Raw genomic sequence first — 23,739 nt, 5'->3', positions numbered from 1 at the left:
CAATATTTCTAATTATGTTCTGTTACAAGGACGACAGATTTTAATCAAACCTATGCAAATAATTATATTGCCATGAAGGAATACTCAAAAGTTTCTGAATTCTAGGGGGACCAGGCAGGGAGAAAAAGATAAATGTTCATTTCTGTTTACAAAAGCATAATCCACTAAATTTTTATGAGTTATAGATAGGTTAAGAGAAAAGAGAAAAAGGTTCCTTATAGCCAGGAAATAGACCATTAAAGCTTCAGTAATATTCCAAACAAAACCCATAATCATCCTTCATCACCTCATGCAGTCCTGTGGGATTAATTCTTATTCTGCTTGATCTCCGGTTAGCAATCTCATGAACCCACCAGCTTCTCCTCCAGAGTTCTGGAAATCCTGACTCAGTCCAGTAGTATGGTTTGCTCAACGTTATTAGAGCAGTGCCATCAGAAGGGTACATAGTCCTTTCCACGGGTCTCTGAGACAGTCCCTTTTGTTGAAGATGAAGTACTCTGGCCTGTAGCTGCTTGCAAGAAATTTCAGGGATGCATTGGATTAAACAAAAATTTATCTGTGGATGGCAAAAGACTTAAAATGGCATGTTTAAATATATAATGAGAGTCAATTACAAAAATAATGCAACGGACAAGGTCATGGTTGTTTCTGTGGCATACAACATTAAAGAAAACCTGGAATTTTGAGTGATGTCACTATACTGTTGTTTGATATCAGGCATAGCAGCACCAGGACATATCATGGACATCAAGGGCATTGACACATTTCTAGGAATTTCATATAAGTTTTGAAATATTTATATTAACATTTACCCATATAAACATAACCTAGGGAAGGTTAAGTATCTTTTCTTATTTGACAGTGCTTCCCGTGCAACTTGACATATCAAAAAAACCTAATTAGTTTTTGCATCTCTCTTTTTATAAGGTGAAAATCCTTTGTGACTTTCCAGGGGCCCTCTGGGAAATCACACATATAGTTTTAGGTGTGAAAGATCATTTAGGATTAGACTTTGGGAAGGCGAAATATCAAATGTTGTCAGGAGGTTTGAACACCTGGTTGAACGATCATGAGTCATCTGGAAACCATGCTCAGCTGCCTATTTAACTGAAGTAGCAATAAAAGATTTCAAAAGTGAATATAGGAGGTAACATAATTGTAAAAAAAAAATCCTTTTAAAAGTGAGAAGACTTGGTTCTTTTAAATAATCAAGAACGTGATAAAGTCAACATAAAGCACAGGAAATTATCCTAAGACACAGAGTCTTTACTTCCTAGACGAATTAGTCAAAAGATAAAGAAAACCGTTTACAACTTCTCGTTAAGAGCAGACCAATAATCCCAGAAAATTTTGTCGTTTTAACAGAAAGAAAACCCAACTCTAGTTTAGCATCAGTATGCTATTGATTCCAAAACTCATTTTTAAAAACTCGCGAAATCTTAGCCAGCTTAGACCACTAGCAATTAAATTCCCTTTTTGCAAAACTTCTACAACTTTTCATATCCATTCTGCTTTGTCCTACACTTTCTTCTTTCTAATTCTGGAATAACCAATTGACTTATTTCAGGATAAAATTACTCTTCTTTTTCCTTAACAAAAACACATCCTACGTATCCTGCATACCTTGCCCACAAAATTGTCTCCCTTTGTCCCTACTGCTTCTAATAGTTTCACTTATACACATCGATTATAATTTTTGACTATTAATAACTTTTATTTTATAGAAAAAACTAAGAAATAGAGAATTGTGAACTGTATGTCATATGCCAGCATTTCGTAGCAGACTAGCAAAGCTTATGGATACACCATCTCACAATTTTTATAAGGATTTGTCTCTTTATGGAAACACTGGCTGTGTATTTAAAGTATATTTCTGGTGATAAACACTGATGTGGCAAAAAAGGAATGTCCATTAACAGACTCAAATATCCAGCCTTTCTGTACTATATAAAATAAGAAGCTGAAGCATATAAACTTAAATTTATGCTTAGTAATTAATGCTTCAGTATTTAATTTCACTTAGAAATGATCTAGATATTTAATGAATATCTATTACTTAATTTGGCATAAATCTAAAATTGTAAGTTTGAAAAGATTTTAGGAACTATTTTTAAGCAGACATATTATAAAAGATAATTGTTGTTGAAATAAACCAGTTCTATAAGATTGCTTTGGGTTAGCCCACCTACAGCTTCCTCGTGCCAACAGCCTCCAATCAGAGCACACCTGAAGCCTTCCCTTTTTCCCACTATAGAGCTTTCCCACTCCTCTGTCTGCCTTGAGTCTCTGCCAAGTAGAGGTGATGGAGAGTGGCTCCCTTCCTATAGCAAGCTCTGAATAAATAGCCTTTGCTTGCTCTCATTTGGGTGGTCTTGATTTACTTCCACACACCCATGAGGAACCATTTTTAATATCTATTTTGCTATTTGTGAGCTCTCATATTATCAATGAAAAATCCATTTCTCATATTGATTATGCCATTTGGCATAGTTTCTGGTAAAGCAGGAGATAAAGATAACTGAAGTATTTGTTGTAGTTATGTCTGGATTGTGGCCTTTCTGATTAAATGGTAGCTGATCATACCTAGAGTGTGAACTGATCAGGGAAACTGATTTCTTTGATTGTCTTAATTCCTCTGTTTCCTTTATCCTCCTTCACCCATCCATCAATAAAGCCTATTGAATCTACCTGTAAAACATACCTCAGTTCCTTCCCCTTATTTTCATCTCCACTACTATTACCTAGTCCTACCTAGTCCCCATTAACATCCTCTTTTGCTTGGACTAAAGCAATCACCTAATTTGTTCCTCATTCTTTTGCCCCTATGTATCTAATTTCCACAGAGAAGCCAGAGGAATCTTGAAAAATGAATATCAATTTATCCTCTCTTTAAAACCCTCCAATGGCTTCCCTTTACACTTAGAATAAAATAAAGTATCTTATTTTGGCCTTCTAGCCCCTAGAGAAGCCAGTCCTGGCCTCTCTCTCTGATCTCATCCTATTCTACTCTCTCCTTCACATGATAGTCCAAAGCCTCACTTTCCATCCTGTTTCTTAAACATATAGAATTTTTTCCAAATACTTATACTTGATTATGAGGCAAAAATCCTCGGGACCATCACTGACTTCTCTCTTTCTGCGATATAGAATATCCAGTCTCTCAGTAAATTTTATCAACTCTACTCTTAAAATATGTTCAGCATTTAACCACTTCTTTCACCATCCATCCTAACACCCTGGTCCAGCTGCCATCATCTTTTGCCTTGATTGATTATGTCTCCTCCTCTGTAGTCTCTTCTCAACAGAATAGCCAGACTCAATCTGTTAAACAGATCTCCAATTATCTCATTCTCTGCATCAGACCTGCCCATCTCGTATCCTCGGCTCAAAACCTTCCCATCTATCCTACAGTAAATTCAATCACCTGTGATGCTGCATGTTACCCAGCTCTCCCCACCCCAGTATCACCTCCTCCCTCTCTCCCTGCCATCCATTTGCACTCCAGCCAAATGGGCCTCATTGCTGTTCCTTTAACATTTCTGTTACCCCTCTCTCTTAGGTCCTTTGTACCTTCTGCCTAGAATGTTATTCTCCCAGATATTCATATGGTTTGCTCTGTCAGTTCTTTCAAGTCCCTCTTCAAATGTCACCAGGTAAGCGAGAACTTCTCTGACCATCCTACCTAAATAGGAACCCCTTCTCTGATCACCTGATACCCAGTAGCCCCTGGTTCTCTAACATGACTTTCATCCCTTACTCTATTTAATTTTGCTCCTTAGAACTTGCACTATTTGAAACATTATATATTTACCTGTTTGTTATTAGTTTATGGTATCTCTCCTTCCAGTGAGATTTATGCTGCATGAAGGCATGGACTTTTTCTGTTTTGTTCACACTTTATGACCTGTAACTAGAACATCACCCAACACCTAGTAGGCACTCAGTATTTCCTTGTTCAGTGAATGACTATACCCTGGACTTTTCAAACATGTGAACCTTTTCTTGATTAAGCCAATCTAAATTACTCTCATCCTCTATAACAAGGTTTCTCACCCTCGGCACTATTGGCATTCTAGGCCATATAAGTCTTCATTATGGGGGCTCCCTTGTGCGTTGCAGGATGTTTAGCAGCATGCCTTCCCTCGACCCGCTAAATGTCAGTAGCAAGCCCCCAGTTGTGACAACTGAAAATGTTTCCTGACACTGCCAAATATCTCCTGGGGAGAAAATTCCCCCCTAGTTGAGACTCAACTCAAATATAATCTCCATCAAGGTTTGGTTGATTTTCTCTCAATCTGAGTTAGGAAGCCTTTTTCTGTGCTTCTATAGTAATCTGTGTTTATCTCTATCTCAGTGTGTGTGTGTGTGTCTGTGTGTGTGATCGTTTCATATGCCTATATAGTAGCTGTCTCCTCATTTGTTTATACCAACTAAGTGATGACATCTTTGAATGCAGGAACAGTGGCTTTCAATCTCTGTATCTCATGTATTTAGCACTGTTCTAGTACACAAAGGGATCAACTAATGTTTTTGAGTGAATGGCACCAACTTTCTTGTCTAAGTAAAGCCACTGAAAGCAGAGTTGATATAAGCCTCCCTATCCTGGTAGCCAAGAAATCAAGTAGGGCTTTGACAATTTTATGATATATAAACAGGACTATAGAGTAGAAAATTCTGAGAAATGAAGGGCAGTGAAGATTAGAACTGAGTGCCCACCATAGGGAAGGAACTCATATCAAAGAGAATCATTCAAAAGCCAGTGCAAGCAGAGGTGCTCTGGTCTGTTTGAATAATTTAGGCAGTTCTACATCCAACACACAAGGGGTGGGTAATTTTCTGCTCTATTTTCCAAGAATATGAAATGAAGCTATCACTGACATTATTTCTACTTTCAAAAGTGTTCCTGAAAAGGGAAATCTGAGATAAGTGATACAAAAACAAGCTTGTGAACTTATTCGTTTTCGATATCTCTGAGCTATTTAAATGAGAGTAACAGCGATTTGATTCTCTCATTTGGACTATTTCACTGAAACTACAATGTGCAATTTTGTGTTTTGTTTTTGAAAGTCTTTTAGTTTTTCTGTCTGATTTGATATTCTTTTCTGCTTTGCCAAAAAAAAAAAAAAAAAAAGCTTACTTACCTTGTTCTGTATCAGTTTTTCAAATGCCCAAATAGATTTAACATTGTGATAATAGCTGGAGGTAAAATTAAATTGAACTAATTTTAAAATCACAAAGAAATTTTCCTAATATCATCATCTAGAGGTTTAAGTATGCATATTTTCAGACAGAAGAGGAGTCTGCTGTGTATTTCAAATATATTTCTGGTCATAAACGTTGATGGGAGTAGAAAACGCAAGCCTTCTTTTAACCCACAACTCAAAAACTCCCCGCACATTCCATGGGAAAATTGAGTGGATGAAGGATAAAACATGCCTGGAAAATTTACAGAATAGTTTTTGCTCCTCAAGACTGAGGAGCTTAGCCTCAAATCCTTCACACCCCTGAAATGTCACAGAACACTTGCATATACCTAACATCATTTTATCCTCAGAAATTCTGTGGAATAGACAAGACAGATATTTTTGTCTCCATTTTATAGTAAAGAAAAATGATGTCCAGGGGTCCAGAGTGATTAAATGACTTCAATAAAACCACACCTCTAGTAAGGATGTATCCATAGTAGAAAGCAGTCATCCAGTCCTGCTTCATGATGAAGACAGAGTTTACCTGTTGCCCAATGTCATGTACAAGTGGAGTGGTCTGCACCCTCAGTAGGCTCACTTATGTTTATAATCAGATTTCCTGAGATGCAGAGGAATTATGAAATGGGATCACTATGCTGGAGGTTCTTACACATGCAAATAGTCCACATGAGATACAAGTGAGTCACCTCGAATGCCTCTTCCCACCTTTCTGCTTCGAAACATGCCCTTGAAGGAAAAGAGATCAGAAAGCTTGTTTCTTTAGATGACAGGTGGACTCGACTTTAGGAAATTAAAGTAGAATGGCCTAAGTTTCGTGTAACATTGAGCTGCCATCTCCAAATTGAACCAGGAACTATAGCCCAAGAATTATGATTTTGTTTTTGATGCCCACATTATCTTCTACTTATTTCTGTATAGTAACTAACTGTAAAGGACTTCAAATGAAAGTAGCTACACGGAGTTGGGATACTGAAAACACTAGATTGGCTTGAAGGGAGAAAGAAAAGTAGTTTGAATCTCCACTGTCTGCGGCTAAAAGAAAAGAAAATTTGGTGAACCAGTTCTATTCTGTAGAATATTTAGAACAACATTGGAGAACAGAGGAACTCCAATTCTGCCAGCCGTCATCAGCAAGTTCAGACTTGACTGCTTTTTTTCTCCAGGTTCTTCCAAAAATTCAGCTGAAAGAAGTGGTACTAGGGGGCCTGCACTTGTCCATCTCTTCTCGTTAATCCAAATTCTACCCCTGAAACAAGTTGAATCTTTCAAAAAGTGAAGTACATGGAAACCGTTTGTTATGTTCCTTATCACATAGTATCACCATGTTTTAGTGTTTTCTCTCATACTTCATCAAATGCCAACAACAGTAGCAAAAACAACAAAAACCCAAAGCAGCCATATGGAATTGTGACTACTGTTGCTATAGAATAAAGTATACTATTTCCATTATTTACTCATGGTATTTCTTTAGTATCTTGGACAGTGCTGCATAGATAGTAACTGCTTAGTAAATACCTGTTGAATGAAAGAATCAATGAGTTAATAAAGGAGAACTTACTAGCAGTGCCTCCTAATATTTCAGATACTGTGTTAGGTGCCGGGATATTATGATGAGAGAAAAAGACAAGGTTGGTGCCTTTGAGAAGTTTGGAGTCTAATGTAGGACACACCCACCCATGATCATAGGTATGTATAATTATGAACTGTGTTCAATATTGTGAAGGGAAATTATCTCTTTGAGAAATTTTCTACATTTGTTGATAGGAAAGGTTTTGTTGCCTCAGAGAAATGTTTGATTACCCTTATACAACTGATCCAGTTGATCAATTTCCTCTTTTCATTCTATTTACCAAGAAATTCAGAGCTAATTTGAGTCTAATGTCAGAAATTTTGTTTTATGAGCAATATGTTTGTGTTCTCATTTTTATTGATCTTAATATTCTAGCCATTCATTCATTCAGTAAATACTTACAGAATAACTACTATGTACCAGGATGCATGCTAGGCATACATTATTGAACAAACATGGCCCTTACCCTTGTGGAGATTACAGTACAGAGGAGAGAAAGAAATTAAATAGTAATTACACAAACAAATATAATAACCACATGTGGAAAGTCTTATAGGGGAAATCATAGCACTATGAGAGAGAATAGTGGAGAAGGAGAAGGAAGACATTAACTCTCCAAGGAACTGATATTTTGAATGGAGAACTGAAAGATGAGTTGTGCAGACGATGAGAGAGAAAGAGTTTGTGTGTGTGCATGTGTGTGTAGAGGGTGGCTTGAGAGCTGGGAGAGCAGAGGGCCCAGTGAACCGCTGCAGGCAAAGGAAGCAGACTCTCTTGATGTAGAAAGATCCACTCTAATAACTAAAGGAAGGCCAGGTTTGTTGATGCTTATCAAGCTAAAGGAAAAGGGGCACTAGGCAGCATAGGAACTCATGCAAAGCTCGGAAGCCTACTTTAATGATTTGATTTTTATCTTAAGATCATTAAAAAGCTATTGAAAGGTTTCCGTGGGAGGGGTGACATGATTAGAATTGCATTTTATTACATTTACTCTCTCAGCTGCCTGTGAAATGTATTGGAAATAAACAAGTGGGGAGTTTTTTGTGTCATTAAAAATATTGATATCACTCATTCTTGTTTTGTTTAAGATTTCACTAACATGTATAACTTTGTAACCTTTTTGCTTCAATATATACTTTCTATTACCATAATGAACATCCTCTCTTGTCCTATTTCAGTTGTTTAAATAGGCCATTTAAACAGGTCATTGAATGTTGTCAGTGGTTTTTCTGAGAGGAGACTTTGAAGGTAGATGGCTGAAAAGAGAAAAGAGTAATTGAAAATAAGAAATGATCTGGGAAAAAAAAAGAGGCTGAATGCACCAAAAGTACTGTTCTACACTTTTATTATTGTTAATGGCTGGCCATATGTATCTAAGCCAGACTGGAGAGGCAGTCCTTATTTTTGTTCACCCAGGGATACCAAAAGCCTCATTAGTAGTAGGACATCAATATATGCTTGTAGAATTAATTGACTAATTAATTCAGACATTCTTATCTTTTCCAAAAGTTCTTACACTCCACAAAAGAAGCTATATTGGGGAAATTTTTCTTCTGTCTCTTTCCCCTGCCTTATCTCTCCATTAGAGCAAAGATGATTATGAGGTCCGTGAAGCTATGGATCTTGTTATTTTGGGGAGGGTAAGGGAAGAAGGGCAATAAAGCAATTAACACAGCAATATGGCCTTTTCTTTTTCCCATGATGGAATCGATTATGTTTCTGTGGGTTCATTTTTGTTGCAACTTTATATATTCTCCTAGCGTGGAAAAGAAGCCAACTCTGAAGTTTGAAGTGCTTAAATTCCATGATGGTTTCCTTAAGAAGACTGGTGGAGTGTGCCTGCATATGAATGCATGTCTGTAGGCAAAGACGGAGGAGAAAGTAGTGTACACTTCAGTCATACTGTCACTTAGGTGGCTTATTTGCTTTGATAATAGCTCTAACCAGCTTATTAGTGTCTCACACATATTTGCCTGGCAATGAAATCGTTCCTCTCTTGTTAGGGACGTGCACAGTGTTGGACATGAAGTGCCTCAGGCCATATTTCAACACTCTATCACAGCCAGACCGTCCAGCAAAGACCTTTAAAAATGCACTCCATCTACTTCACACGCAAAGTACCCACAGCTAAATTAAGATGCTAATGACCATGCTGATGACCCCAGTGCAAAGATGTTGGAGTGCTACTGAGAAGGAAATGTTTCTCCACTGCCAAATCTATTTAGAATATTTCAAGCAACTGGACATTTTGTTTCTGTGAAGTCTCTTGCTCTGCATGTTTTCGATACAGAAAGATAAATTTTATTTTTTCATCGCTGAAGACTGTAATAGTTGTGATGGGTCAGATATGGAAATGGAGTGTTCTAAATGTCATCTCAATATTGTTCCTCCAACTGTGTGAAAAGGAGCTGCTCTTGACCTCCTGACCTCATCACAACTCCTTTGGGAGAGGACATTGATGTATCTTGTCTACATCCTAGGCCTTCTCATTAGCCCTTCATTCCTGCCCTCTCTAGTTACTCAGAACCTCTCTAGTGGCTCATATATTTCCATGAAACTGTGCCTTATACCAAAATATCTTGCTTCAATGGCAAAATAAATTATTCAATAAAAAGAGTTTTTAGTATAAATTTATTACAAACTTCCCATCCTCATATTCTAATCTTCCCATCCTCACTCCACACCTGCTTGTTCATCAGTCTTTTCCCTCTCAATCAATGGTACCACCATCCACCATCAAGGCAGAAACACGAATGTCATCCTCAATGCTTCTATCTTCTCCACTCCTCACATCTGACCTTCAAGTCCTATTAGTTGTAATTTAAAAATATCTGTTAAATCTGAGCTTTTCTTCATTTCCATGGTTACTGCTCTGTTTCAAGACACCTCTTCTTCCAGTTGGACCAATATAATGGCCTCCTGATGTGTTAATATCTATATATATAATAATGGAGAGTTTATCGAGGCAATTCAAGTATTTATATTTCACCAGTTAGCAGGTGGAAAATATAGCCTAAAAAATTCTCAGGAATAAACAATGACAGATGTTCATATTTTTACCTAAATTAAACCTCAAAGCCTTATTGGCATATTGAGAGTGTATAAGAAATATTGATTAAATGCAGACCTGTGACATGCTCTTGGATGTGGTGGCTACCTATTCTCTCTGTTTTATATTTCTAGTTCAATCCCATTTAAAATGTCATGAAGATTAAGTTTTAGATTTCACAAGAAATATGTATAATAGGGCACCAACAGCTCTACACGCAAGTGAATGCTGGCTAAAATAAACCAGATTATTTGGAAACATAGCCAAGCTCAAAATCAAGAGAGAGAAATCACCATGAGACAAAGTGAAGGAAGCATGCAACATCAGAGGTGTGAGCAGGGGCTTCTGCCAACATCTCTACGGGGTTATTGAAAATATATTGAGATCTTAACAGCTGGTTCTGTGTTCTGGATACACACAGAAGTGGAAATGTCCAGCCACAGATCTCAAAGGCCTAGGGAACTAATAGTAAGCTTCTTGCTTAAAGCCAGAATCATCAGAGCTGCGCTGTCCCTGAAACAAACACCAGAAAATCTCCATCCACAGCCTCTTAGGAAGCAGCAAGAAAGTTTACCTTCCATTAGCTTGTCCATGGGTGAAAAACATCCTTGAAAAATGAAAACTTCAGAATTATGTCAGATGCATGTTAGGGGTCAAGAAATTAAGAGCCAGTGAAATACCTGGGACTTGCAGTGTTGAGCAAGAAACTACTGTGTCAGACATTGCCATAGTCCAGAGCATATTTGACTTGCCCAAAAAGGAATACAGAATGACAGGATGAAGATGAGCTCATAGTGAAAGTGTCCAAATCACATAGAATGAACCATTGTGGGGGAGAGTCACCGATCACGTAAGTGGAAGAATTTAGATGCTTAGAACTAGAAATAACAAAATAGTCTGAAAGAAAGTTTACAGTAAGTTTATTTAAACTATTCAGAGAGATAAAGAACAGAAGTCATGATAGGAACCAAAAATGTACAAAAAGAGCTAGAAAGTATGAAAAAGTCTATACAGAAAACGTATTCTGATTGCAAATATTGAAAAGTAAACCAGACACAGCTGAAAAAAAAATTCATCAACTGGACAATAAGTCTGAGGAAATCACTTAGAATGCAGCATCGGGAGAGAAAGTGATGGAAAACATTAAAATATTAGTTAAGGGTATATAGATGACAGAATGAGAGCCAATAACCTAGTGGTTAGACATTTTCTAAAGTTGAAGGAAAACATAAATTCTCAAATTGAAGGAGTGCTTTGAGCTTCAAGCAGGAAAAAAATGAAAACAAATCTCACACAGAAAAATCATGATACAATGGTATGATTTTTTTGTTTTTTTGCTGAGGAAGATTTGTCCTGAGCTAACATCTGTTGCTAATCTTCTTCTTTTTGCTTGAGGAAGACTCACCCTGAGCTAACATCTGTGCCATTCTTCCTCTATTTTGTATATGAGTTACTGCCACAGCACGGCCACTGACAAGTGGTGTAGGTCCACATCCGGGAATGGAACCCAGGCTGCCAAAGTGGAGCGCAACCAACTTAACCACTAGGCCACAGGGCCAGCCCCCCAAATGGCATGATTTTAAAGACAAAATTATTATAAAAGCTATCAGAAAGAAAATAAAGATTACTCATAAGAATACATTTTAAATTGGCAGCACATGTCTTAATAATAATAGGTCTCAAAATATAATGGGATTACATCCTCAAAATGCTGAAGGAAAATAATGTTGACTGATAACTTAGCTTTTAAATTAAATATGCACAATTTCATCAAAATCTATAAAATTCAGATTTTAAATTAAATGTGCATGATTTCATTAAAATATAATCTGTATAGGCTAGGTTATTCTGTGGACTAAAAAAGTCTCAGTGGTCTAACACAATGAAAGTTCATTTCTTATTCTTGATAATTTGTTGTAGGTAACTCTCCAGGTTAAATTTTCTCCATGCATTGACCCCTTGATTCTGGCTGCTTCAATTTCTTGGTTCTAGGACCTCACCCTGAGGCCTCCATGTTTTCTGCAGCAGGAGAAGAAAAGACATGGAGAGCTTACATCTGTTTCTTTTCTGCTTCAGCCCGGAATTCACATATGTCACTTCGGCTCACAGACCATTGGTAAGAACTAGTCAACTAACCCCACCTAATTTTAAGGGAAATTAACACTGGGAAGTGTTGTCTTTCACTTGCCTGGAAAGAGAGACAAACCAGATATTGTGAGCACTAATAATGTCTACCATAGTTCAGCTCTCTTGTCACCAAACCTCCAGTTCACTCTTTTGCCCAAATACAGAGCATACTAATCTCCCCCTTAGCTGAGAAAACCCAAATGTCTTATTCAGTCTCAGGATCATGGTCTAAGTCCAGGATCTCTGGGGAATGCAAAGTAGTCCCTCTATTAGATCTAGGTACAGCTCCTCTTGGCCCAGGGATCCATAATATAAAAGCTCTCCACGCTTAAAACACAATTGATGGTGGTGGAGTGAGTTTTGGTTAAGGAAAATAAGTACTTCCATGCAGAAATGGGGCTAATATAAGATACATGGTAGTCCCTGGTCTGAAATCCCGATGGCGGGCATTGTGAGGCGGCTCTGACATAGAAGTGGGGAGTATTCCTTCATCAGGCCTGGATCTGGTCTCTGAAGGAGCTCCCTTACCTGCTGTTTTCTGAAGCCTCTGGCTGTACCCGGAGGGGAGATGCTTCTTTCTTGTCATTCACCTTGGCCATGTCTGAAGTGCTGTCAGGAAACGTGTCCTCCTTGGAAGATTGACTACTTTCTCATCCTATTTCCCTGCTGGTAGAAGGTTGGATGCCCCAGGGTTGTTTTAAATCTTGAGCAGTCACATGAATTTTTAGTTCAAGCTTTAAGAATAACTCTGCCCAAACTTGTTAGGCTTCATTTGTTTGACTGAAGTCAGTTTCATATGCCAATTATTACCTGCAGAGTTCTTCTCAAAGTAAAGATTCTCCAGATCTGCTCTATATGCTCTATATTTTTCCTTCCTTCTCTGCACATCTTTTTTTTTCTCTCTCAACTTAATGAGAGCTAACATGCAGATGTCAGTCCCCCAAAGAATAGGTAATCCTTTAGTCTCATCTTTGCACTGAATAATTTTATCCAATTGAAAAGTTTTATTGGATGTTTTTCCTCAAAGCTTTTTTTATTGCTTGTAACACAGGAAGATTTGGCTTGTCCAACATTGCCAGATCCTAAACATCTGAACTGCTGGACTTCATAGAGAGACAATCTGAGTTTTAAAACCATACTCTTAATCCGCACCAATCTGCAAATTTGTGCAATTATCTTGAGCTTTGTTCAGGATTTTAGATATAATCTTGGTGAAAGCTAACAGCTGGATTGATCCAGGCCATGGGTTTATCAGCCAGTTGTCGTAGAAGAAGAATTGGGAAAAAGACTGGAATATATTGATAAGACAGTGTCACACGTACTTGAGTAAAGAAGATAAGCTAAATTAAGACAGAAGTAGACATAGCAAAGGGTCTGAAGAAAAGAAAATATGACGTTGCAGGGTCGGCAGTCCCTGTGGAGCTTTTCTTTTCACGGATCCTGTGTCTACCTTCCTGGAGGTTGGCCCAGTGCAGATTGGGCAGCTGGAATTGTGGTTCCAGAAGGTCTGTTAATTTGTCAGCACAGAAACCAGCATTAAATATTGATGCACCACCCTCTACCTCCCATGCAGAGGAGTCCTGGAGTCTTCACAGGAGATTACACTGTTCTTCCTGATGGTGTCACCATGGCTTACTGGCTGCTCTTAACCTCACATTATTGGGAATCCAAAATATTTCCAGCCTGGACCCAAAAAACGAGGCAAAAGAGACAGAGATAAAATGAGATATGAATATAGCTTTGGCAGGTGTCACTATCAACAGTGTCATCTCAAATATTTAGAGAAAACACCAGCATGTGGTTATCAATATTATTATATATGTGTTACCGTGTTATAGATGAAGACTAAATCTGATATTGGAGTATTAACAATGGAAAATAATATGCAGACATAGGAAGCTGACACTGTGTGATTTACATCATTAAGGACTAGATGGCAGTATTTTTCTCCAAATTTTCTGTAAGAAAGTTCATCTACCTGTCACACCTTAGGATAATAACACACTTCTTAATATTTTATAAGTTGAAGTCTCTTGACATATGCTCATGGAAGTTTATTGCCCAACTCAACCCCTGCTCTACCTTAATACAAAATACTCTAGGGCTGGCTTTCTGCTGTAGTGCATAGCATCCATGCGCCAGGAGGCTTATAGCTCCCATCGCACAGCCTGGAGGCCGAGAGAAAAATGGGGGCACACTATACAGTATTCAGAGTCCAAGCAGTATCTATGTTTCATTCTTTTTTGCTTAGACCCAAAGTGCAAAGGGAAAATTAAACTGTATTATTTTATTAAAAAATAGAAACATTAATGACAGAGGAAAGAAAATAGAAAGTGTGCCCTGGACTGTTCTCAATACTAGGATGAATAAAATAATTTCATTTCTGTCTAACTCATCTTTAAGTCATACCTCTTCCATCTAATTTAAAGCTGTTGTTAATGAGCAAAAATGGGTACACAGCTTCCTGTTGTCTATAGTAAACTGGAAATCTTCACTGTTGTCCTGAGTATAATCAAATCTATAGAAGCTAGCATCATGAATATAGGCAGCCACCTTCAGCACAGATGGATTCCATGCAGCACAGTGGGTCATTGGCTCTGTGGTTTTACAGATGGCCTGGTCCAGAACTAGTCTCCTTGTGTTCAGTTAGCTCTTTCAGGAGTTGGGTTTGCCTGGACTTTGTCTTGCCTACGTACTCTCTGTCTGCAGGGGGTAAGTAAGTCACTTGCTCCCCCTTGTAAATCCAGTGGGAGGATGTCAACCCTGTTATGAAGTCAAGAATCAGTATAGACTCACGTTAGGACATCATATCTTGCCAGTATGCATCAAAGGCCATTTTTTTGCTCATTCTTAATGCAGATCTCTGAAAGGAATACAATTAATGAGAATATTGGATTCACAGAAATCTCTGAGTCAGGAGGTCTATGGCTGCCAGGGTTGTGATTATGGCTTCATCACTTGACAAACACAGAGATGATTTTTAAGAGTTCCCACATGAGCATATTGCACATTACAATTTTTTCCTATAATCTCGAATCAGCTCTGAAAGCTTGCTAATTGCCTAAGCTACTCCAAGCTTGTTCGGATAGAAAATCACCCTGAAAGCTATTAGCTCACTCCTCTCTCAGCATGGCCAATTGTACAGACCTGAGTATCAGTTCCAGGAAAGTTATTTTTTAGGATGTCATTCAATATTTCATCAATTCCCAGCACACTTGGTGCCCTGGAAATATCCTCCATAATCTTTCTTCCCCCTGAAACATGTATAAACAAATCTAATTCCTTGTTAGATGCTAATTACAACTGCCATATAACTGTGCCTCTGAAACTTTCTAAAAACATTATGCATATGTCAAGGTCTTCCCCTAACTGCCTGGTTATCCCAATGAGAGAATTATTTCTTCTTCCTCCTGCTGACTGCACCCCATATATTTTGTAAACTCAGTACCTACTAGAAAAATATTGTCAGTGTAACTTAAGATTACCAGCAATGGTCCAGTGACAATAATTGTAATAGATTGCCCTGCAAAAAACATTGTTGGCATAGGTTGTGCGAGGCTGGAAAATCTCTGTCATCTTTGCTATATTTCAGAATTAACTCATTTTATGTGGTAGTTGAGAAACCTTCTGGGAAACAAATAAACAAACCCAAGTGACACTGATCAATGTTTATACATATATAAACATCTCTGGAAGGCTTTGGGGTATGTGAGGAGGCTATGATGCAAAAATTTCAAGGAAGAACCTTAGAGTGGATGAGAGAAGGAGATGGGTGTGCTAAGCTGAACTTAAATCCTTAGGATTGTCAGAGAATAATGCTTCTGCACATAGTGTAGGGGCTCTTATTTTTAACCTGACACAGTGTAATGGACACTGTAGTATGCTGGCAAGACCCCCACTTCAGGACCTTCCACCAGCTGCCAAAATATTGGCTGCCAATGACTCACAGCTGAGTCTGCTTCCTAGGCCCACTCCTGGCACCAACTATCTTGGATTGAGTCCCTCTCTGGAAATTGCCCTCAGCAGAGGGGAGCCATCTTGGTCAAGGTTACACGCTGATCCCTGAGGCCTCTGTTACAATACATCTTAGTTCATTTTCTCCCTTTGTTTAATCCCTCCTCTTTCATTTCCTTATAGGTGATAAGGGATCAGGAGATCACATTCTCCCATAGACATCCTGCACAAATCTCTGGACCTGAAACAGGTGCATCATTGCTGGTAATCTGGAGTTGTGCTGACAATATTTTTATAGCATATATTTAGTCATTTACTTGGGTAACTTACACTTGGGAGAGGGGAGCGCTCAGATATTTCAAGGACTGTTGGCCATAGGGTCCCAGCTCATATTGATACCCAGGCACACAAACTGTCATCGTATATCCCTGGTTAGAATCAGAGCATAGGCGGGCCAGGTAATAAAGTTCTGGCCCAAGTTTGTCAAAGAGTGTGTCCACTAGGAACCGTGAACCAGTAGTCATTACCCAGACCCTGAATGTAAAATTGGAATGGAGGTACTTAACATTGGGCAAAACAGCCTCTTTGGTGTCTTGGCCTGTGGAGTAAGACTTATCATGGTGGGTAAGGCCAAGTCAAAGCAGTTCACCTTCTTCCTCTGCCCAGTCCTGGCTTTTCCTCCTCTCTTTCAGACAGTGGTGTGCTGGTCAGTGTTTAACAATGCAATCTCCAGGGAGGAAAAAGCCCTTATTTGTTGCATTTGCCAATTTCCAAGATGTAGATTTCCACCATGGCCAATTTTAAACTACCAACTGGACGTTATTGAACACAGAGTCGGGAAGAGATGCACATAACTGCTTCTTGCCGTTCGGTACAAGTTGGCTCCAGCATACCACCGCAAGTGTTAAGTATACTCCTCAATAAAACTCCAGTTTGAAAATATCTGTCTCAGAGACTGTTTCCAGAAAAATCTATCCAAAGCATCCAGTCATTTCTCATTATGCATGCAATCTGGTGGAATATATAGAAATTCAAAACGTCTCAGGGTCCAAACAACCATTCTGTAGGATCTGATCTTAAGGAGCTCCATGCAAGGCAGGAATATTCACTTCCATACCCATTCACAGTGAGTGCGAGCAGCAATCCTGAATGAAGCTGCCATGGCATTGGTGCTATGGGTTGTGTGCAGGAACATGCTGGGCCTGGCAGGTGTCTTAGCAAGTAGTAGGTGATGAGTCTGGAGCAACTGTCAGTGGTGGCCTGAGCCAGAAATGGGGCACTGGGGCTTCCCAACTACATATGTTCAAAGATGGTGTGATGTTACAGGCAACAGCATGAGATGCTGGCTGGAAAAATTCAGAGCTGATGTCTGGGGACTTTGTGTTCCACTGTGATAATAGAAACCATATTCCAATTTTGTGCTGTGCCTTTTATATACATATAAATACATATCATGATATATTTAATACATATGCTATGATGCATATACTATAATCCTGAAAACAACACTGAAAGGTGGGTGGAATTATTCCCGTTTTATAGATGTACAAACTAAGACTGAGGGAAATGAAGTGACTTGATTAAGGACGTTCATTAAATATATGCCGGTAAGAACCCAAGCTGGAATTTTATTACAAATCTATCTGGTTCTACATGACATCTTCTCCCATTTTTCTCCCCTCTGAACGTTTATAGGTGCAACATGGACCTAAGAACTGTGAAAACAAACACATACATTGAGAAGAATAATACCATTTCCACTGACATAAGATTTGATGGCCTCTGCTTTGCTTTTTAGAAGTTTGGAGTATCTCCCTGAAGAGAGTAGGTAAGTAAAAATTAAAATTTATGTAAGAGGAAAGATGAAGAGATATATGATTAAAGTCCATAAATCCTGAAAGATATACACAGATTTTCCCCAAACAGGAGTACCAGGAGATTTGAGATTGGTCTCATGCTTTTTAAAGGAAGGCACAACTAGGAGAGTGAAGTTATCAAACTCTTTACTGTAGGGATAGACATGAGATGTGAAATGTGGATATATTCATGAAAATGTTAGATATTCCTGGGTATTTATGTCTGATACACTCTCTTGGGTGTCAGGAATCCAGAGTGTTGGCGCCAGGCTGTGGCTCAATGCCTTGAGACCTTGGGCTGGTGTGGGTTGGGGTGCGGGCAGAGCTGGGGGAATCAGGGACGCTGCAGGAGCTAAAACGAAAGAAAGTGTAAGTTGTCAGTGCAAATGGCAGAGTAGAGAAGGAAAATCTGGATACAAAAACAGGACAGAATTCTGGTGAAAATGCCCAGAGAGAACGCTGAAGGCAAAACTCAGAGGAATTCTTTGACTCACAGGACTTTAACTGGTACCTTTAGAAGACGTCCAGATGCTCCCTTGTGGGAAAAAGAGAAATCTGTTAGAGGCACAGCAGGGGAGAAGGGACTCCTACGTGGGAGGTCTCAGGGCTTGGTCTCAGGTCTCAGTGACTGATGACAAGCATGGAAATGCTTTTGAAGGATTTTATCTAGAAAATTCCTGCACATTTTGAATTCTTGTTTATAATATTATCATGTTTGTTTTCATGTTAAAAAGAATTTTGTTTCTGACAAATATTGAAATAAAATTCTGCCTTTAGGAAAATGTGTCACGTGTATTTTCCCTAGGTAACTCTTAGCACTTTAAGGGATTTCTCTTCTCATTTTTTGAGGAACAGAAGGGATTGTTTGGGTATGGGATCTTATTGGGGCCATGCATTATTGTTGCTTCTGTGTCTCTTTCTTTGTTCATTTTCCTTCCAAAAACAGCTCTGATTTGCTTTTGGGGAGTCACATTTCCACACTGGATACATCCTGGTGGGCTTTAGTCAGGCAACCAGACTCCATTAGCCAAGGGGTAGGCCCTGGACATGAAATGGGCCAAAAAAGAATTTCCATCCTGAATTTCATTTTTATACAGAGTGACTAAAATTGGTGAGTGTTTGTTGATCCCATTGGCAAACCCAGTGACTATTAGAAATATATTTTGAAAAGTGAGAGAATCAAAGAGTAGTAGGAGACTTCTATACTTCAGTTGTTGACAGATCACATAGAATAAAAATAGAATAAAAATAAACATTTAGAGAATCTGAAATATTTGTCTGATTGTGTGTTAGCATATATTTGTCAAATGCTATGTATAAGACAAATGAAATGTATCTTAATCTTAGAGAATTTTTAATAAGTTGATGACACACTGAAACATAATAAAAATTATAGTAAATTTGACAAAGCGGTGTATGCTACATTTTATGACAATGATATGGTGAAACTTTAAAATGACTTTAAAGTTTAAGGAAACAAACAAGAAAAGAAACTACAAAGTCCATTGGAAATAGGAAGGGTTACTCTTCTAAACAATCTTCAGTTGAAAGTAGAATTCAGAACTGTTTGTATGATCTTCGGGAAGATGAACATGAAATTCCACATATCAAAATGTATGTGGTCCAGGCTAAACTGCTTACAGAGGAAAATTAACAGTTCAATGCTTTTAATTATTAAACATTAATAAAAATGAATCAAACTTTCCTTTTAAACATGTTTAAAAAGAGCAAAAGAACTCCTTGTGTATGAAAACCCATGGAAATAATTTCATATTAATTAAAGAGTGAAGAGGGCATCCTATATTATGAAAACATAATCCTTTTTAAAATCTAATTTGAATGTTATTGTTAATTTTCATTCATCTTTCTTGGTTGCTAGAAAATTCTTCTTAGAATTTAAAAAAGTATGTCAAGTTGTGTTGCTTTCCTTTTAGATAAATTGGTTGTTCAAGTCATATTTCGTATTTATTTTTCCATTTATGTGTTCATCTTTGTTCATCATCACCTCAGAAATTCCAAATGAATTTATTGCATGGAATGGGAAAAATGGCTTATTCTTTTTTATATGTTTGTTGGTACTTTAATGAGAAAATGGGCTCGCTATGTGTATTTCTAAGGTCAGAATATATTTACCCTTCTCTTACCTTACTCTTTAGTATTTATTTCTGAAAATACATACCACCAGCTGCTTTCCACCGTAATGGCATGTTTCAAAAAAGCCCATTAATAATAACCATGAATTGTATTTTTTATTCTATAGACCAAGAAAACACTCAATAGAGGAGTTTTAATAGAACTGTGACATAGCACTCCTTAAAAACTGGCATTGATCTTTGTCCAAAAACTCTCACATAACCCAAATCCGATTTAGGTTGCTTTAAAAAGTTTAACGCCCTCCTTTTATAATTTGTTTTTCCATTTACTGTGCTACAGCATCTTACTTCTAATTGAAATATTTCCAACTGGGTCAAATGGAAGTGTCAATATTAGACGTCTTATGTTCTGTTTTATATCCCACAGCAAAATACTGTCACAATTTTTACAAACTTTCCTTTCCAAACATAGAGAAGATTCTAATGTAAACACACACACATACACACACTGTGCTATTAGTTTTTAATAACTTCAATTTCACAATTTTCCATAGATTTTTATTGTTTTCATTTATAAAATATTTTTTTGAGAAATTACCAAACCCATCGGCATCTTCCCTGGGCCAGGATACGTGTTTACATGTTGGAATTATCACATGTTCTTAGGATCCTGGGGTTCAGCTGAAGTCACTATTTCCAAAAGCCCAGTGCAAAACAGCCACGAGGAACCTGTACTATCTTGCCTTTGGCAGAATTCTGGAGATCCTATTGGTGATGCTACTGGACAAGTCCTGACTTAGAATGTAATTTTCCATATTTAATATATAGATATGCTTAATTTAAATATTTGTAGGTAACTGTAAATAACTATAAGGGGAAAATGATTTCTTAAGGTATAGTTTGTTTGATAGACGTAATATTTCCAAGCCTGAAAGTCATGAGCAAAACCAAATTTATTCTTGGTGGATAAGACAACGAGGTAGTGGGAAGCGTAATGGAACGCGAGCACTCAGCCATCCCTTCAAAGACTGTGGAGAGGAGAGAAGTCAAGATGGCGGCGTAGGCAGACTCTGAACTCACCTCCTCCCGCGAACAGCCAATTTACAACTACTTGCGGAAAAATTACCCCTGAGAGAGAAATGAAAACTGGATAAGAGGAACTCCTGCAACAAAGGACAATCCTAATTGAGGTGGAAGAGGCAGAGACTCCCTTCTGGAGAGAAAAAATGCCATCTTCACAAGCTGCCAGCTTCATGGCCAGGCAGGAGCAGCCCAAAGTTACGCAGCCCTCCCTGGAGGAGTGGGGCCCTGAGACGGGGAGCACTCCCACTGTGGACATTTTGTGGACCCAGCACAATCGAGACGAGTGGCTTCACCTGCTACTAAAACACTGGTCAGTACCAACAGAATAGCTGGCTCACAAAGAAATTAAAACTGGCTCTTAAAGGGCCCACACACAAATTCACCCACTGCAGAAAGCAACCAAAAATCACCAGAAAGAAAGGTGCACAGTGCTTTGGTGAAAAGGGACTCAGCTGATAGGCTCTGAGTGCATCTCGGCGAGAGGTGAGACCTCTCCAGGGACTGAGACATTGGCAGCAGCCATTGTTGTGGCCTGGTGATGGTGTGCTGAGACAGAGGCTGGCAGATGCCATTGGAGTTCTCTCTGGGGCCTGCTAGCCCAGGGTGTGCCCCACCCACTAGAGCACTGATTTAACCCAGCTCAGCCAGGGCAGGCAGCCAACCCTAGGGACTAGCCCCACCCAACAACAAGCCCTCAGGCAACTCGTGGGCCTGCATAGATTGGTGGCTGGATTCTCTGCAGCCTGGCAACTGAGCCCTCTTCAGTGGTGCAGGGTATGCACAAGGAGTGGGTGGAGAGTGTGGGGCAGTGGTGGAGAGTGTTGGGCTCCCGCCGTGGAGAGACTGGGTCCCCTTCAGGAGGTCAGGGTGCACACACGGGACAGGACTGTGTTGACTGTGTGTGTGGACCTGTGGGTGGTGGGGCTTATCAGCTGCAGAAAACTTGTGCTTCTCAAAGACCCACATAGGGGTTTGCCCCACCTTCCAAAGCCTGAAACAATTGGGTGCTCCTGTGCCTGAGGCCAGCCCCACCCAGCTGCAATCCTCAGAGAGCTGACAAGAGAACTAAAGGCTGGAGGCTTATAGCAATTGTAAGCCCCTGAGCCTAACAACCTGCCTCACTGGGGGCCTACTCACTTAAAAGAAATACTGCAACACAAATGTGCTATTAGAACTTGCAACCAACTGTGCTGGGCCTCCCCATACCCAAAAAAGAAACTGAAGGGCCCACAACAACTACAAGCAGCTGAGCATTACAACAGTTGGCCAGGATCATAGCTCAGCCTCCCTGGGCACCTACAGGGAGAGAAAACATGCCACAACAGAAGGACAAGTGTAGCCCACATAGGAGTCACTCCTGGAACATTCAGAACTGAGGGAAGCACACTGCAGGCATCATAAGGCATCACTTATACAAGGTCACCTATCCAAGAGCAGGAGACGTAGATGACCTACCTAATATGTAGACACAAGCACAGGGAAAGAGGCAAAATGAGGAGGCAAAGGAATACATTCCAAGTAAGGGAACAGGACAAAACCCCAGAAAAGGAACTCAGTGAAACAGAAATGAGCAACCTACCCGACAGAGAGTTCAAACAAAGAGTGTTAAGGATGCTTACTGATCTTGGGAGAAGAATGGATGAACTCAGTGAGAATGTCAACAGAGAAATGGAAGACATAAAAAAGAACAAATCAGAAATGAAGAATACAATACTGGAAATGAAAAATTCACTAGAGGGACTCAAAAGCAGAGTAGAGGATACAGAAAAATGGATCTACTAGCTGGATGAAAGACTAGAAGAAATCACCCAAGCTGAAGAGGTAAAAGAAAAAAGAATTAAAAAGAGTGAGGACAGTCTAAGGGACCTCTGGGACAACATCAAGCACACTAACATCCATGTTATAGATGTCCCAGAAGGAGAAGAGCAAGACAAAGGTGCAGAGAATCTATTTGAAGAAATAATAGATGAAAACTTCACTAATCTAAGGAAGGAAAGAGACACCCAGGTATGGGAAGCACAGAGAGCACCAAACAAGATAAACCCAAAGAGGCCACACCAAGACACATCATAATCAAAATGTCCAGAATTAAAGATAAAGAGAGAATTCTAAAAGCCACAAGATAAAGACAAATTACATACAAATGAAAGCCCATAAGGCTATCAGCTGACTTGTCAGCAGAAACCTTACAGGTTAGAATATAGTGGCACGGTATATTTAAAGTGCTAAAAGGAAAAAACTTACAGCCAAGAATACTCTACCTGTCAAGGTCATCATTCAAAATGAAAGGAGAGATAAAAAGTTTCACAGACAAGCAAAAAATAAAGGAGTTTGTCACCAAGAAGCCAGTACTACAAGAAATGCTAAAGGGACTTATTTAAGGGGAAAAAAGAAGACCACAAATAGGAAAAATTATCTATTTCCATGATAAGAGGGTAATGGATACAAATGCACAAAAAAGAGGTTAGATATGATATCAAAAACATAAAATGTGGGAGGAGGGGAGTTAAAGAGTAGAGCTTTCAGACAGTGATCAAACTGAAGACACCATCAATTCTGTATATGGAACCCATGGTAATCACAAACCAGAAACGTACAATAAATACACAATAAACTAAGAGAAAGGAACCCAAACATAATAGTAAAGAAGGCCATCAAACCACAAGGGAAGAGAGCAAGAGAAGAAGAAAGGAATAGAGAAGGACTACTAAAACACTGAGAAAAAAGAAAGTTAAAAAATAGCAGTAAGTACATACTTGTCAATAGCTACTTTAAACGTCAATGAACTAAATGCTCCAAT

Source organism: Ceratotherium simum, chromosome 20, assembly GCF_057802395.1.
Source record: "Ceratotherium simum simum isolate JZ-2026a chromosome 20, ASM5780239v1, whole genome shotgun sequence".
Taxonomy (NCBI): domain Eukaryota; kingdom Metazoa; phylum Chordata; class Mammalia; order Perissodactyla; family Rhinocerotidae; genus Ceratotherium; species Ceratotherium simum.
Note: the sequence above shows the minus strand (reverse complement) of the source record.